The sequence below is a fragment of the Canis lupus genome, chromosome 33, assembly GCF_048164855.1.
Source record: "Canis lupus baileyi chromosome 33, mCanLup2.hap1, whole genome shotgun sequence".
Lineage (NCBI taxonomy): Eukaryota > Metazoa > Chordata > Mammalia > Carnivora > Canidae > Canis > Canis lupus.
This window is the reverse complement of record NC_132870.1, coordinates 32,030,908-32,044,750: the sequence shown is the minus strand read 5'-3', so window position 1 is coordinate 32,044,750 and position 13,843 is coordinate 32,030,908.

Sequence of the window (13,843 nt, the reverse complement as noted above, 5' to 3'; positions counted from 1 at the left end):
TTTTATACTGTCGGGTAGATGTGGCCTATGTTTTGGAAGGATTTTTTCCTTTGAAGTAGTCATTACACTGTTTTATTTCCTATATGAATGCCAAGTGCACATTACTTTTTATTTCCCTTTTTGCTTGCCAAAGCCTTTTCATTTTCTTTCATCTCTTCACAAATATCTAATAAATACTTAGGATTTATAGATCCATTCAAAGCGTGGTCCCTGGACCAGCAGAATTAGCATCATTTGGGAGTTTATTAGAAAAGCAAATTCTTGGGCTCCACCTCAGACTGACTAAATCTGAATCTCTGTGGGGTGGGGCCCTGAGTATGCAGTTTAACTAGCTCTCCAGGTGATTGTTATGCACACTGAAATTTGAGGAGCACCAATTAAAATTTTACTCCTTGTATTTCATCTGAGACACATTCTAGAATTTAAAAAGGATCTGGAGTCTTAAAAGCCTTCTGATCATTCAAATCAGGAGTGTGTGTCTCCTATATCTGTAACTTCTTGACATCTACTTTCTGCTTAAAATCTTTTACTGATGGGCGCTCACCACATCACAAGGTAACATTTGGGAACAATTCTCCTTATTGGAAATTTCTCTTATTATGTATGTCACCCAGATTGACTTGATTGTACCTTTTGCTCATTGTTGCTAATCTTTCTCATGAGAAGCATGAAATAAATCTGGTTTTCCTTACATAACCCAGATGTTTAAGACAGCTGTCTGCTCTCTCCTATGAGTTTTCTTCCTAAGAGATAATTCTTAGTCCCTTTAATATCCTCACCTGAAAATGGCTTTTGGATCTTTCCTTCTTAGAGTGACATATAATATCAATATTCTGCTTAAAATATCATTCCCGGGATCAAATATAAAGTGCTCCATGGAGTTTGCTCAACAAAGGCTGTTCCACCTGCTGTAGAAGTAAACAAAACACTTCCCTGGGCTTTAGAAATTTGAATTCCAAGTCTGACTTTGTCCCTTTGGACTCAAACAGGTCACTCAATTTCTGTGGGTTTAGTTTTATTTGACTAAAATTTGGGATTACTATATGGCACGAAACCTGGGGAAGTGCTAATGTTTAGGAAGTAGGCATGACAGGTAGAGCTATTGAAAAGAATGGAAATAGAGTTGTTGGGGGGATCCCTGGATGGCTTAGCAGTTTGGCGCCTGCCGTGGCCCAGGGCGTGATCCTGGAGTCCTGGGATCGAGTCCCGCGTCGGGCTCCTGGCATGGAGCCTGCTTCTCCCTCCTCCTGTGTCTCTGCCTCTCTCTCTCTCTCTCTTTGTCTCTCTCTCTCTGTCTATCATAAATGAATAAATCTTTAAAAAAAATAAGAGTTGTTGAAAAGGCAGTAAGGGAACTGGTAGAAGGTGCTGACACACATAGGTGATTCCCTCTTTGCCAAGGGTGTTCTGTGGGCTCAGCCTGGACAAGTCTCAGGAGCCTGAGCTGGGCTCCAAAGCAGGATGTTTCTTAACCCATGGGATCAGAGTTCTCCATAGTGAGTTAGTGAATAATTAGCAGATGCCCTGTACTGATGGTGTGCAAGGTTAGAGTCAGCATACAGTCCAAAATTGGGTTACATAAATCTGCATGAAAAGAGATTGCTGGTGAAAAAAGGAGAAATGGTTCTGGATCGATAGCAATGTTCTGTGCTGTTTATGTCTCTCCATGCTTGTTTCTGTGGATATGCTGCATACTTTAAAGAGCAGAAGAGGAGTGAAAGGTTGAAGCTCAGGAGGACAAAATTCCAAAAAGGGATTGGCAGTGGTATCCTTAGCAATGGTACCAAGAGTTGAAAAAACAGAACAACTCAGGATGGAAAGATGTTGAACCAGATAGGAAAGCTTTTGTTGTAAGTAAAATATCATTGATTTTAAACTGACCAGAAAGAGAGAGAGAAAGACTTATTTATTCACACACCATTTTCAAGAATAGCTTTATCAGGACTTTGGACCCTTTTCTGAGAATCTGTAGGCTTTGCCATCCTCCTTGTGTTAGGTTTATCTTTAGGCTGACTTTTCTCAGACTGCTAGAGGCCACTAGGTCTCTCTCTTCCTGGGAAAGAGAGAATTGAAAGTCCTAAATTTGGTTTTAATTGGATTACTTCTAGATCAGCACCCTAGCCGGGGGAATGTTTTGCACTGTAGAGAGATGGAAGAGTTGATGTTTTTTAATCCTCTCAAATCCCATCACTAGTGGGAGAAGAGTGGTCTACCATTTGAGAAACCACAACTCCAGGATTTTATTGTCCTCATGCCCTGTGACAGCAGCAAGAAGAGTAGACCTTTTTCTTGCTCCTTCCAGCAAAAGTTCAAGGAGAGCTCTGGATGACAAGGGTTGTGTATTTGCAGCTATAGGGAGATGGGAAAGGTCAGTGCCACTCAAACCACATGGAATGAGTTCCATACAACTATCATAGTTCACACCAGTAGATTAGCCTGATTAATAGTAGTGATACCACTGTTAGAAAATATTCTCCATTTTCTGTTCCAGAAAATACTTCTATTTTCGTTTTTAATCCTGTGTAGAATTTACTTATATTTTTTTTATAATTTGTAGACTTGGATTCCTAAAAACTCCTCTTCCTTTCATTCTTATGTGAAGTGTCAGTGACTTCTTAGTAATCTGCAAATAAATGCCTCCAAAGCAGTTGCTTTTTTTTTCTTTTTTTAAAGAGGAATTTCTCTTCCAGACTTCTTATTACCAGTCCAATCACAGATATTCAGTAGTGCACTAGAGGTAGCTTCTTCTGGCTCTCTAGATACAATAGTTAAATGTTCAAGTATTTTGTGAGCTGGTTGTTACACCATTAGTACCTTAGAATAGTACAGGGGAAGTATTTACACCATGGAAATTGGAAATTCTTATAAATCAGGATCTCCACACATATCACCTCCCACCCTCACCTCATGCAAGCCAGTTAGCTGTAAACCACTAGTCTTACATCAAAGCATATTATTATAAAAGATGTTTCTTGCATTATAGTTTATCCTTTAGGAGGTAGACTTTAATTCCAGTTAAATTCACTCTGCATTATTACCCAGAAGGTCTAAAGTTTGTGTTTGAGGATTTAAAAAATAAAGTTATTAGGAGATTAAGTATCTTTCTTACATAATATTGAGTTAACGTTTTTTCCCCCATTTTAAAACCTAAAGTCTTTTTTTTTTTAAAGATTTTATTTATTTATTCATGAGAGACACGGGATGAGAGAGAGAGAGAGAGAGAGAGAAGCAGAGACACAGGCAGAGGGAGAAACAGGCTCCATGCAGGGAGCCCAACGTGGGACTTGATCCCAGGTCTCCATGATCAGGCCAGGGCCGAAGGCAGTGCTAAACCGCTGAGCCACTTGGGCTGCCCTAAACCCTGAAAGTATTAAGAAAATTAAAAGACAAGTCACAGGTTGGAAGAACATATTTGCAAATAATATATCTGATAAAGTAGTTGCATCCAGACTGTATAAAGAACACTTATAACCCAATAATTGTAAGACAAATTACTCAATTAAAAATGGGCAAAAAGATGTGAATAAACATTTCATGAAGAAGATATAGAAATGGCTAATAAGGGATGACTGAGGGGCTCAGCGGTTGAATGTCTGCCTTTGGCCCAGGGCGTGATCCTGAGGTCCCAGATCGGTCCAACATTGGGCTCCCTGCAATGGAGCCTGCTTCTTTCTCTGCCTGTGTCTCTGCCTGCCTCTCTCTCTCTGTCTCTCATGAATAAATAAATAAAACTTAAAACAAAAAGAAAAGAAATGGCTAATAAGCTCATGAAGAGATGCTCAATATTATTTGTCAATAGGGAAGTGCAACGTAAAACCATGAGATACTACTACATACCTACCAAAATAGCTATAATAATAATAATGATAAAGCAACAATAACAAGTTTTGGCAGGATATGTAGAAGTTGGAACTCTTATGCATTGCTGGTGTGAATACAAAAATGATGCAGCTGCTTTGAAAGTAATCAAAAAATAAAACATAGAATTGCTATATGACCTAGCAACTAGAGAATTAGAATCTTGTATCCATACAAAAATTTTCACATGAATGTTTATGCAGCTTTATTTATAATAGCCAAAAAAGTGGTAACAATCCAGAAGTCCATGAACTGCTGAATGGATAGACAAAATATGGTATATCCATCCACACAATGAGATATTTAGGAACAAAAAGGCTTAGCTATTGATACATACTACAATATGGATGAACCTTAAGCTTATGTTAAGTGAAAGAAGTCAAACACAGAAAACTACATATAGTATTTCATTTGTAAGAAATATTAACAAATGACAAACTTCTAGAGACAAAAAATAAATCCATTGTTGCCTGGGACTGAGAGTAGGAATAGGAATGGCTGAAAATGGGTATCAGGAAGTTTTTGTGGGTGATGGAAATGTTTAAAAATTGGATTGTGATGGTGGCTGCACAGCCCTATAAATTTGCTAAAAATAATTGTATACCTACAACAGATGAATCCTCTGACATGTAAATTATAACCCCATCAAGTTGATTTAAAAAGCCTTAAAAATCACAAATTCACTTATATATTTCTTATTACTAAATGGAAGCAATAAATACATATTCCGGGGATTTGACCTTTCAGTTTTCAGCTTCTTTCATCTGCTGGCTTCAGTCTTTAATGAGGAAAGTGGGTCCACAAAACTAAATAAGTATAGTTTTTTGAAGAAAAAGATAGCTCTCTGCAATTTTAAAAACTAGTTTCCTGAATGAAAATGTTTTTGAGTTATGCTAATAATCCAATAACTGCTCTTATGGAAATCAAAATATTACAAAGATGATTGGAAAATATTGCCAATGACATGTTTACCAAAGCAGAAAAAATTTTAATGATATGAAGACATTATTAAATAAAAACACATCACACACACACACACAGAGTAAGGAATTTATTTTCAAGGATAACTTTGAATTTCTTTACCTAATCTTATTCTACGTGCTCCTAAGGGAGGCAATGAATAAAGATTTATCACACAGTGGCAAAAAGATAATCAAAATGTTCCTTAAATCATTCAAGAGAGATTATTATTTATCTTTTCATAATATTTTCAAACATGAGGGATCCCTGGGTGGCGCAGCTGTTTGGCGCCTGCCTTTGGCCCAGGGCGCGATCCTGGAGACCCGGGATCGAATCCCACGTCGGGCTCCCGGTGCATGGAGCCTGCTTCTCCCTCTGCCTGTGTCTCTGCGCCTCTCTCTCTCTCTCTGTGACTATCATAAATAAATAACAATTAAAAAAAATACTTTCAAACATGATGCATTATCATTTCTTTTTGGCATTCATTTCATTATTTTATTTTTCTGATAGTCAGAAAATCATTCTCCATGCAATGTGAATTAAAACCTCCCTTCCTAGGGATCCCTGGGTGGCGCAGTGGTTTAGCGCCTTCCTTTGGCCCAGGGCGCGATCCTGGAGACCCGGGATCGAATCCCACGTCGGGCTCCCGGTGCATGGAGCCTGCTTCTCCCTCTGCCTGTGTCTCTGCCTCCCTCTCTCTGTGTGACTATCATAAATAAATAAAAATTTAAAACAAAAAACCTCCCTTCCTAGAAACCTGCCCTGGGGAAGGTTTTGACTCTGTTCTGAAAATGTTCCATGGCTGACCTGACAGCTGTAATTTTAAAGTTTCTGCTGACTCCTACACTGTGTAATGGGAAGCCCTGAGATGAGTTTGAAGGAGAAAGTTGGCGTGACTTTAATTTTTCCGTATAAGAATATATGACTTTTTTCTCCTGTGAGGGATGGAGCCCGAGAGAGAAGACCTAGAAGCCTGAACAGCATGGCAGGAAGCAAATGTGGAAAAGATCACAGGTCTTTTAGGAACAAAAATGTAAAACTTTATTTTTTTAGATGCTTATATTTTCTCCAAAGTAAATTTCCTCTTTTTTCCCCAAATTTTGACCATCAGCTTCTCTCAAAAGCACCTGTCAAAGTATATGAATGAGTGGTTGTGTGTGTGCGTGGTGTGTGTGTGTGTGTGTGTGTGTGTGTGTATGGTTGAAGGAATGGGATGAAGAAAAGCAAGAAAAGGAGCTAAGCTCCTTATGTGAACCCATCCAAGCTGCAAGAATTAGCAAATGCAAAATGGTAATTCAGTTAGAAACAGAACCAAAAATGATCAGAGACAAGCTTCCTGAAAATTCCTAGAGATCTGGGGGAAGGGAGGTGTAAGACTCTTTGTATACGGGGGTTTAAAAGAAAGCATCAAAACACTGCATTAATACATAGTGATTCTTCTATTTTCAGAGGTCAGTGAAGGGATGTCTGGTGAGACATATAGTGACATTCTTGAATATATTTCTTCCCTTGGCTATATGAATACTACAAACCCGATATAGGAAAAACTTTGAGAGAAAAGAATTGGCATATGCATATGTGTAAAACTGTAAAACAGTCCTATGGTAATGTTACCTTTAATTTTATGACAATAATCTTAGATGACTGAGGCCAAATCCAGTTTATGCTTTTAGGATACCTGCAGTATGATATAGAAATTATATTCACTTCTATGTATCCCGAAGGCTACTCAGTCCCATGCTGTTAGCTGATTTCCCTGGTAAGAAATTCTAGATTTCTAAATTTTATTTTTTTTATTTATGATAGGCACACAGTGAGAGAGAGAGAGGCAGAGACACAGGTAGAGGGAGAAGCAGGCTCCATGCACCGGGAGCCCGACGTGGGATTCGATCCCGGGTCTCCAGGATCGCGCCCTGGGCCAAAGGCAGGCGCCAAACCACTGCGCCACCCGGGGATCCCCTAGATTTCTAAATAATGTGCTCATACTGCTGTTTCTCAATTTGTCATTTGGGATATAGGTTTTCTCCCGGTACCAATGTTCAGTTCTGGAAACTGTGACTCTTCTAGGCATTCAAGCAGAGAACTAGGTGATTACCAAACTGTTGGGGGATGGGGCAGGCAATAATTGAATGCGAGGCAAAGGCCAGCCCAGGACTATTGGATTCAATGGCATACCAGATAGAGTACAGTGCATGGCATACCCATAAAGTCCTAAATAGACATTGGAATGTGAAGTCTGTCCCCTGCAAACACTCTTATCTGTTCAACCTTGTTTACCAGTAGTCACAGCCACAAGGAAATGGCCTTTGGCACACTGTGGCCTTCCAAATCTCAAGCAAGTGCATCTTATGACAGAACTTAGTTGTATCCAGAGCTGTAGCTTCAAGGCTATTTGGAAAATATGGCCATTTTTAGCTTCCCAGGCCCCTGTAATTAAGGAGGTATATTGAAAAGGTGAGCATGTATATTGAAGACCAATCATACTTAGCACACTCCCACGTCCAACCACTCTCCTTCCCTTACCTCCAATGTAGTACATGATAATTTAGAGCTAAATCAATACTCGCTGTTAACATTATTATGACTGTGCAAATGTTATGCACTCTTAAGCCATGTTGTACACCACACCTCTTTCTCATGGAATACTTTTTCCTGAAGTTAATAATAATTCTCTCATCTTTTCATCTACTAAAGTTGCTAAGATCCTTTTGTTAATTTTTCCAAATATTACATCTCTGTCATATGCTTGTCAGCAACATTTTGAATATATTTAAATGCAACATGAATTGGGAAGTGAGGGTAAATGTGAGGGAGTGGGTGTGTATGTGTAGCTGCTATTCTGAAAGTAGGGTAGAAAAAAGTGGCTGAAAGTCTCAGCTTTCAGTATTCAGATTTTCACTTAATCCTATTAAATTAATTCTATTCCCCACATGGTTCTTCGGTTTCATGAGTCCAGTGCTTCTTTGAGTTATTTTCTAGTCCTTTATGAGTGAGATGGGATGGGGACCTAGAATTCTATCTGCTTTGTATACACACACACAGACTCTGGACTAGGCCCTTGTTTGGTTTTAGCTTGAGCTATACTTTCCCCTGCACAGTGTTCCATGGGAACTCAAATATCCTAAACCTGAGCCTCCAGAGAACAAATTGGCTGTTTACTTGCATATGTCTCTGCAGTTAGGTTACAAATTACATTGCTAAATTAGTTATCCCCTCTCCATCTTCTTTTTTACTAAATTTGTTGAAATAGTTCTCATTTGCTGTTGTCTATTCTTTGTTTTTTTCTTATACTCCTTCAATTTCCTTTCTTACATCTCCTTTTAATTCTTCTTTTTTATTCATTTAGGAAAGAGAATAGAAATATGCCTAATTAATTATGCTTTACTGGAAATCTATGTCTTTTCCCCTCTTAACTCATATTTTCCCAATAAAGGCTTACCCTTAGGTAATTAGAAAACCTTAGAAATGTTTTAATACCATATACATACAAATAAATTGAGGCTTAGAAATATTAATTAATCCAGTTAAGATCAAAATGGCAAGAACATAGCAGAGCCAGAAGTAAAAATTTGCTTCATGGATTTCCAGGGTAGCACCAGCATCTGGAAGTGGGACCGGCATTATGGATGCACTATAATATTGATAGAATAAATAAGTGATTTTAATAGATTTTCATCTAGACTTTGAGTAAACTACCCCATGAGGCATACTGGTAGTGTTCTGTGTCTTTACCTGGCTCTCATTTTACAGGTGTGTTTAGTTTGTGAAAATCACATTTTTAGATATTTCTTATGAGAGGGAAGGACCTGGAAGACCAGGAAGAATCAGGACTTGGAGATGGAGAAGATATTGAATGGATGACCCTTTAGGGAATTCTAGGAGTAAGTCTGGCCTAAAATCAGATCATGGTATAAAAATAGCTATAACTTGGGTCACTTGGGTGGCTCAGTGGTTGAAAGTCTGCCTTCGGCTCAGGGCATGATCCTGGAATCTGGGATTGAGTCCCATATCAGGCTTCTTTCAGGGAGCCTGCTTCTCCCTTTGCCTGTGTCTGTGCCTCTCTCTGTGTTTCTCATGAATAAATAAATAAAATCTTTTTAAATACCCGCAAAATAGCCATAACTAAAGCAGATAAAAAGCAATTATAGATTTTTAGTAGGTATTAGGGCATATACACTGAAAGGGAAGATAGGAACCAAGATCGAAAGTGTTGGCAGGTTTTCAAGGATATATATACGATTCATTTCTCAAGTCATCTCTAGTTTTCTGATGTCCTTATAAAACCATGGTGATGGTTTATCAAGTGCTCTAAAAGTACTCTACAAGTTTCTCAAAGAAATGAGAGCAAACTACAAAAACAAATGTGAAGCATTATGCAAAAAGACTATTTTAAGAAAAAGTACTGTGCCTAGTTTTGTGTAATACTTTAAACCATTTTAATTTAAAAAATTTAAATTACTCAATTCTACTACCTTTTTGAATGTATAAATAAATGTATATAACAAATTTACTGACAATGTCTAACTGGACTGTAAACATTAGCTTACAACTGATAGCTACATTATTGTTTAAATATTTTATGGATATCTAAAAGCATACCTAAAAGTAATCATACAGTATAAGTGGTAAAACTCCATGAAATTCTCACAAACTCAACACTGCTGTATGGTGTGGCTCTATTGGGTCCTCTGCTTAGTATCTAACAAGGTGTTGGCAGGACTAGGAACTTATCTGGAAGCTCTATTTCCCTGAACTCATGACAACACTGGGTCTTATTTTTAAAAAGGAATGCTAGGGGCACCTGGGTGGTGGAGTCAGTAAAGCATCCCACTCTGGGTTTCAGCTTAGGTTGTGAACCCAGGGTCATGTGATTGAGCATGAGAGCAAGGGCTGGGGTAGAGGGAGAAGGAAAGAGAATTCTAAAGCATGGAGCTTGAGGTGGGGCTTGATCCCAGGACCCATTTTCTGCTGCCATTGCTTTTATTTATTTACTGCCATTCAGGGTTTTACAATTTTATGAAGTTAAACTTAACAGTTTTCTTTTATGGCTTTGATATTTGGGGCTATGCTTATAAAGGCCATTCCCCTTTCAAGATTAGAAAAGAATTCCTCATTTTTTTCTGGATATCTTATGGTTTCTGAGGGAATATAACAGAATCTTAGGTGTCTAATATGTTATAAAATCATAAAATTGAAAAATATCCTTGAAGACAGCCAGTCTAATATCTTCTCTGATTTAGTTATCTTTCTACAATATCTCTGAGTAAATCTTCAAAGCTCTTCTGTCAGTGATAGTTAACTCACCACCATTTAAGGTAGTCCGTGGTATTACCAGATGGTTTTTATTGTAAAATATTTCTTTCTTGTTCTGTCATAAATGGACATAAATTCAAAAGGGAATAATCATGATGGTGAAGAGACATGGGATCATATCACATAAGAAATATCTGTAAGAGACTGGGGATGTGTTTTTTGTTAAAGAATATATCAGATGAGGGATCCCTGGGTGGCACTGCGGTTTAGCGCCTGCCTTTGGCCCAGGGCGCGGTCCTGGAGACCCTGGATCGAATCCCACGTCGGGCTCCCGGTGCATGGAGCCTGCTTCTCCCTCTGCCTGTGTCTCTGCCTCTCTCTCTCTCTCTCTCTCTCTCTCTCTCTCTCTGTGACTATCATAAATAAATTTAAAAAAATTAAAAAAAAAAGAATATATCAGATGAGATAGGCAGCTGTCTGAGAACATGTAAAGGACTTTCTATAAGGACTATTCTATAAGGTGGATTAAATTCGATCTGTAGGATCCCAAGATGATTTTGGCAGCAAATAGTTAACAGAGTTGGTTAAGGATGTAATGGCTGCTTTAGGGGCATAGTAATATCCTTATCACTACAGAGGATTGCTCTGAGGTCACCATACTTTGAGGAAGCTCAGGAAATAAGGAGAGGCCTCATGAATGTGTTCCAATTGATACCCCTGTTGATATCACAACTGACAAATAACATCAACTAGCAGACCATATATGTTTGTACTACTCTAGATGATACTACTATATCAGGACAGTTCCAACAATAGATTATGTGATGCTATGAAATCTTGCACTTATCCTGGACCTAGGGAATTCTCCCTATTAACTCTAGTTTCAATGTTATATTTGTTTTCTAGGAATACCATAACAAAGCACTGCAAACTGGATGGCTTACACAACAGAAATTTATTGGAGGCTAGAAATTTAAAAAGCATAAATTATTCTTTATAATTCTTCAGAAACAACTTTATTTTCTGGAGGGTAGAAGTCAGAAATAAGGCATTGACAGAGTTGTTCCTTCTGAGGGCTGTGAGGGAAGAATCTGTTCTAGGATTCCCTCCTTGGCTGATAGATGGGCATCTTTATGTTCACATGGCTTTCTCCTTGTATATATACTTGTCTCCAAATATCCCTTTTATAAGAATACCAGGCCCATTCTAATAACCTTATTTTAACTTGATTACCTCTGTAATAAACTTTATCACCAAGTAAGATACTGAGGTACTATTTTGAGGTACTGGAGCTAGGACTTCATTTGAAGTTTTGGGGGACACAACTCAACAGATGTATAAGGGAAAATTGGGCTGATAGGCTAAAGAGACTGGTGGAGTTTGTAAATTCTAGAAATTAGCCAGATTGGTCAATATTTTGCAAAAAATCTATTGTACTGACTATTGTCATGTAACAAATTACTTCCAAATCAGTAGCTTAAAGAAGCATTTTATTATGCTCACAGATTCTGTGGGTCAGGAATTTGGACAAGGCATAATTCAAATACCTTGTTTGTGCTCATAGTCTGGGGCCTCAGTTGGGAAGACATAATGGCTAGGGGTGACTCAAGGGCTGGGAGCTGGCATCATCTGGAGATGTCTTCTCTCATTTGTCTGGTGGCTGATGCTATTTGTCAGCTGTGATGTCAACAGGGGTATCAATTGGAACACTTTCACGGGGTCTCTCCTTCTTGCCTGGACTTCCTCTAAGTTTGATGACCTCAAGGCAATCCTCTCTGTGTGACACTCAGGGGTCCCAAAATTAGTATTTAAGCAAACAAAGTAGGACTTGTAATGCCTCTTCTGACGTAGCCTTAGAAGTCATGCTGTATCACTTCCACCTTACTATATTGGTTAAAAGTGGGTCACATACTCACCAGAGTTTTGAAGAGGAGTTACAAGTCCTATATATCTACTGACAGAAGAATTTCTGATCATTAAAACAAAACAAAACATGTATCTATCTTAGGAAATTTAAATTATAGGACATATTATAAAAGACATAATTTTCCTTAAGAAAAAATATAAGCTTCTTGTCTAGCTTTTGGGAAGAAATAGAAAACAGACTGCATGCAGAAAAGAGAGATTCATATAGAGCTTACTCTAGCTTATTAGTGCCACTTTAGCTCTCATCATGTATGTCTTCTTACAACAGAATAATTTATGCTTCTTAAGTTAATCCCATGTTGCTTAACACTCCCTGGGCTTCCAGGAATTACTAAAAAATTTTAAAAGAATCCAATACATTTTTAACAGAAAAGTATAAAATAATGAGGAGTTATTTTATCAGTGTATCAGTGTAACCCAGTTTTTCTTCTGTTGTTGTTGTGTTTTTTTTTTTTTTTTGTGACTTGTCCGAATGATTGTACTATCTCATCTTTTCATTCATAATATGAATCCTAACCTGAGCAGTCCAGGGATTTTAGCTTGCCTCAATACAGCCACCAGATGGCTTTTGCGCTCCTTTTTATTTTTTTTAAGGTTTTATTTATTTATTTGACAGAGAGAGAGAGAGAGAGAAAGAGAGAGAGAGAGAAAGAGAGAATGAGAGAGAGAAAGCATAAGTGGGGGGCAGTGGCAGAGAGAGAGGGAGAAGCAGACTCCCTGCTGAGCAGGGAGCCCGATATGGGTCCCAGGACCCTGGGATCATGACCTGAGCCAAAGGCAGGCAGACGCTTAATCAACTGAACCATCCAGGTGCTCCTGGCTTTTGCTTTCTATGTAATTCCTGTTTTCTGTTGACTCCATAGCTCTTGTTTTATATCTGCTTCAAAAGACATTATAAATTGTGTAGTCATTGATCAAACAAATTAAACTCTGTAGCGTGTGAATTATTTTCTATTATTTTCAAACTTACTTTTGGACTTATTCTTTCCTGATCTGAATGAAATGCTTGGTAGGTCTAACAGGTTTCTGATTTCTTCAATCAGTAAGGATTACCCCGAGGTCGCCACACTTAGAGGAAGTCCAGGCAAGAAGGAGAGACCCGGTGAAAGTGTTCCAATTGATACCTCTGTTGACATCACAACTGACAAATAGCATCAGCCACCAGACAAATGAGAGAAGACATCTCCAGATGATGCCAGCTCCCAGCCCTTGAGTCACCCCTAGCCATTATGTCTTCCCAACTGAGGCCCCAGACTATGAGCACAAACAAGGTATTTGAATTATGCTTTGTCCAAATTCCTGATCCACAGAATCTGTGAGCATAATAAAATGCTTCTTTAAGCTACTGATTTGGATGTAATTTGTTACAAGACAATAGTCAGTGCAACAATAGCATCCACAACTCTTTCAAAGGCATTCTCTGTAGTCTTCTTGAACAATGAAGATTGAACAATGTTGGCAGAATCAATTTCATAGTCCTTAGGATGTATTGCTTAGTGGTCTAGCACCTCAATCAGACATTATTCTTAGGCTTTGGGCCACTGGTGAAACTTAAAGACAAAAGAGCCCCATTTTAATATCTGACTATTTCACAGCCAGGATGGATCAAGCAGAAATGCCACTTCTTCCATACCGGGGTTTAATAAATTTTAAAAATGATGGTCAGGCTTGCCAAGTCTAGGGAAAGAATTTTTAGGGATATTTCAAAGCCAACAGAGGTTGCATGGTGTTTGGGGGAAGTTTGTGTGAAGAAGCTTGTGAAGGGAGCAGTCAGTGAGATTTCAAGAGGCCAGCATTCTTTCTGTAATCCAAATCCTTGCCTTGTCTCCCCTTTAAAGTGTAGCAA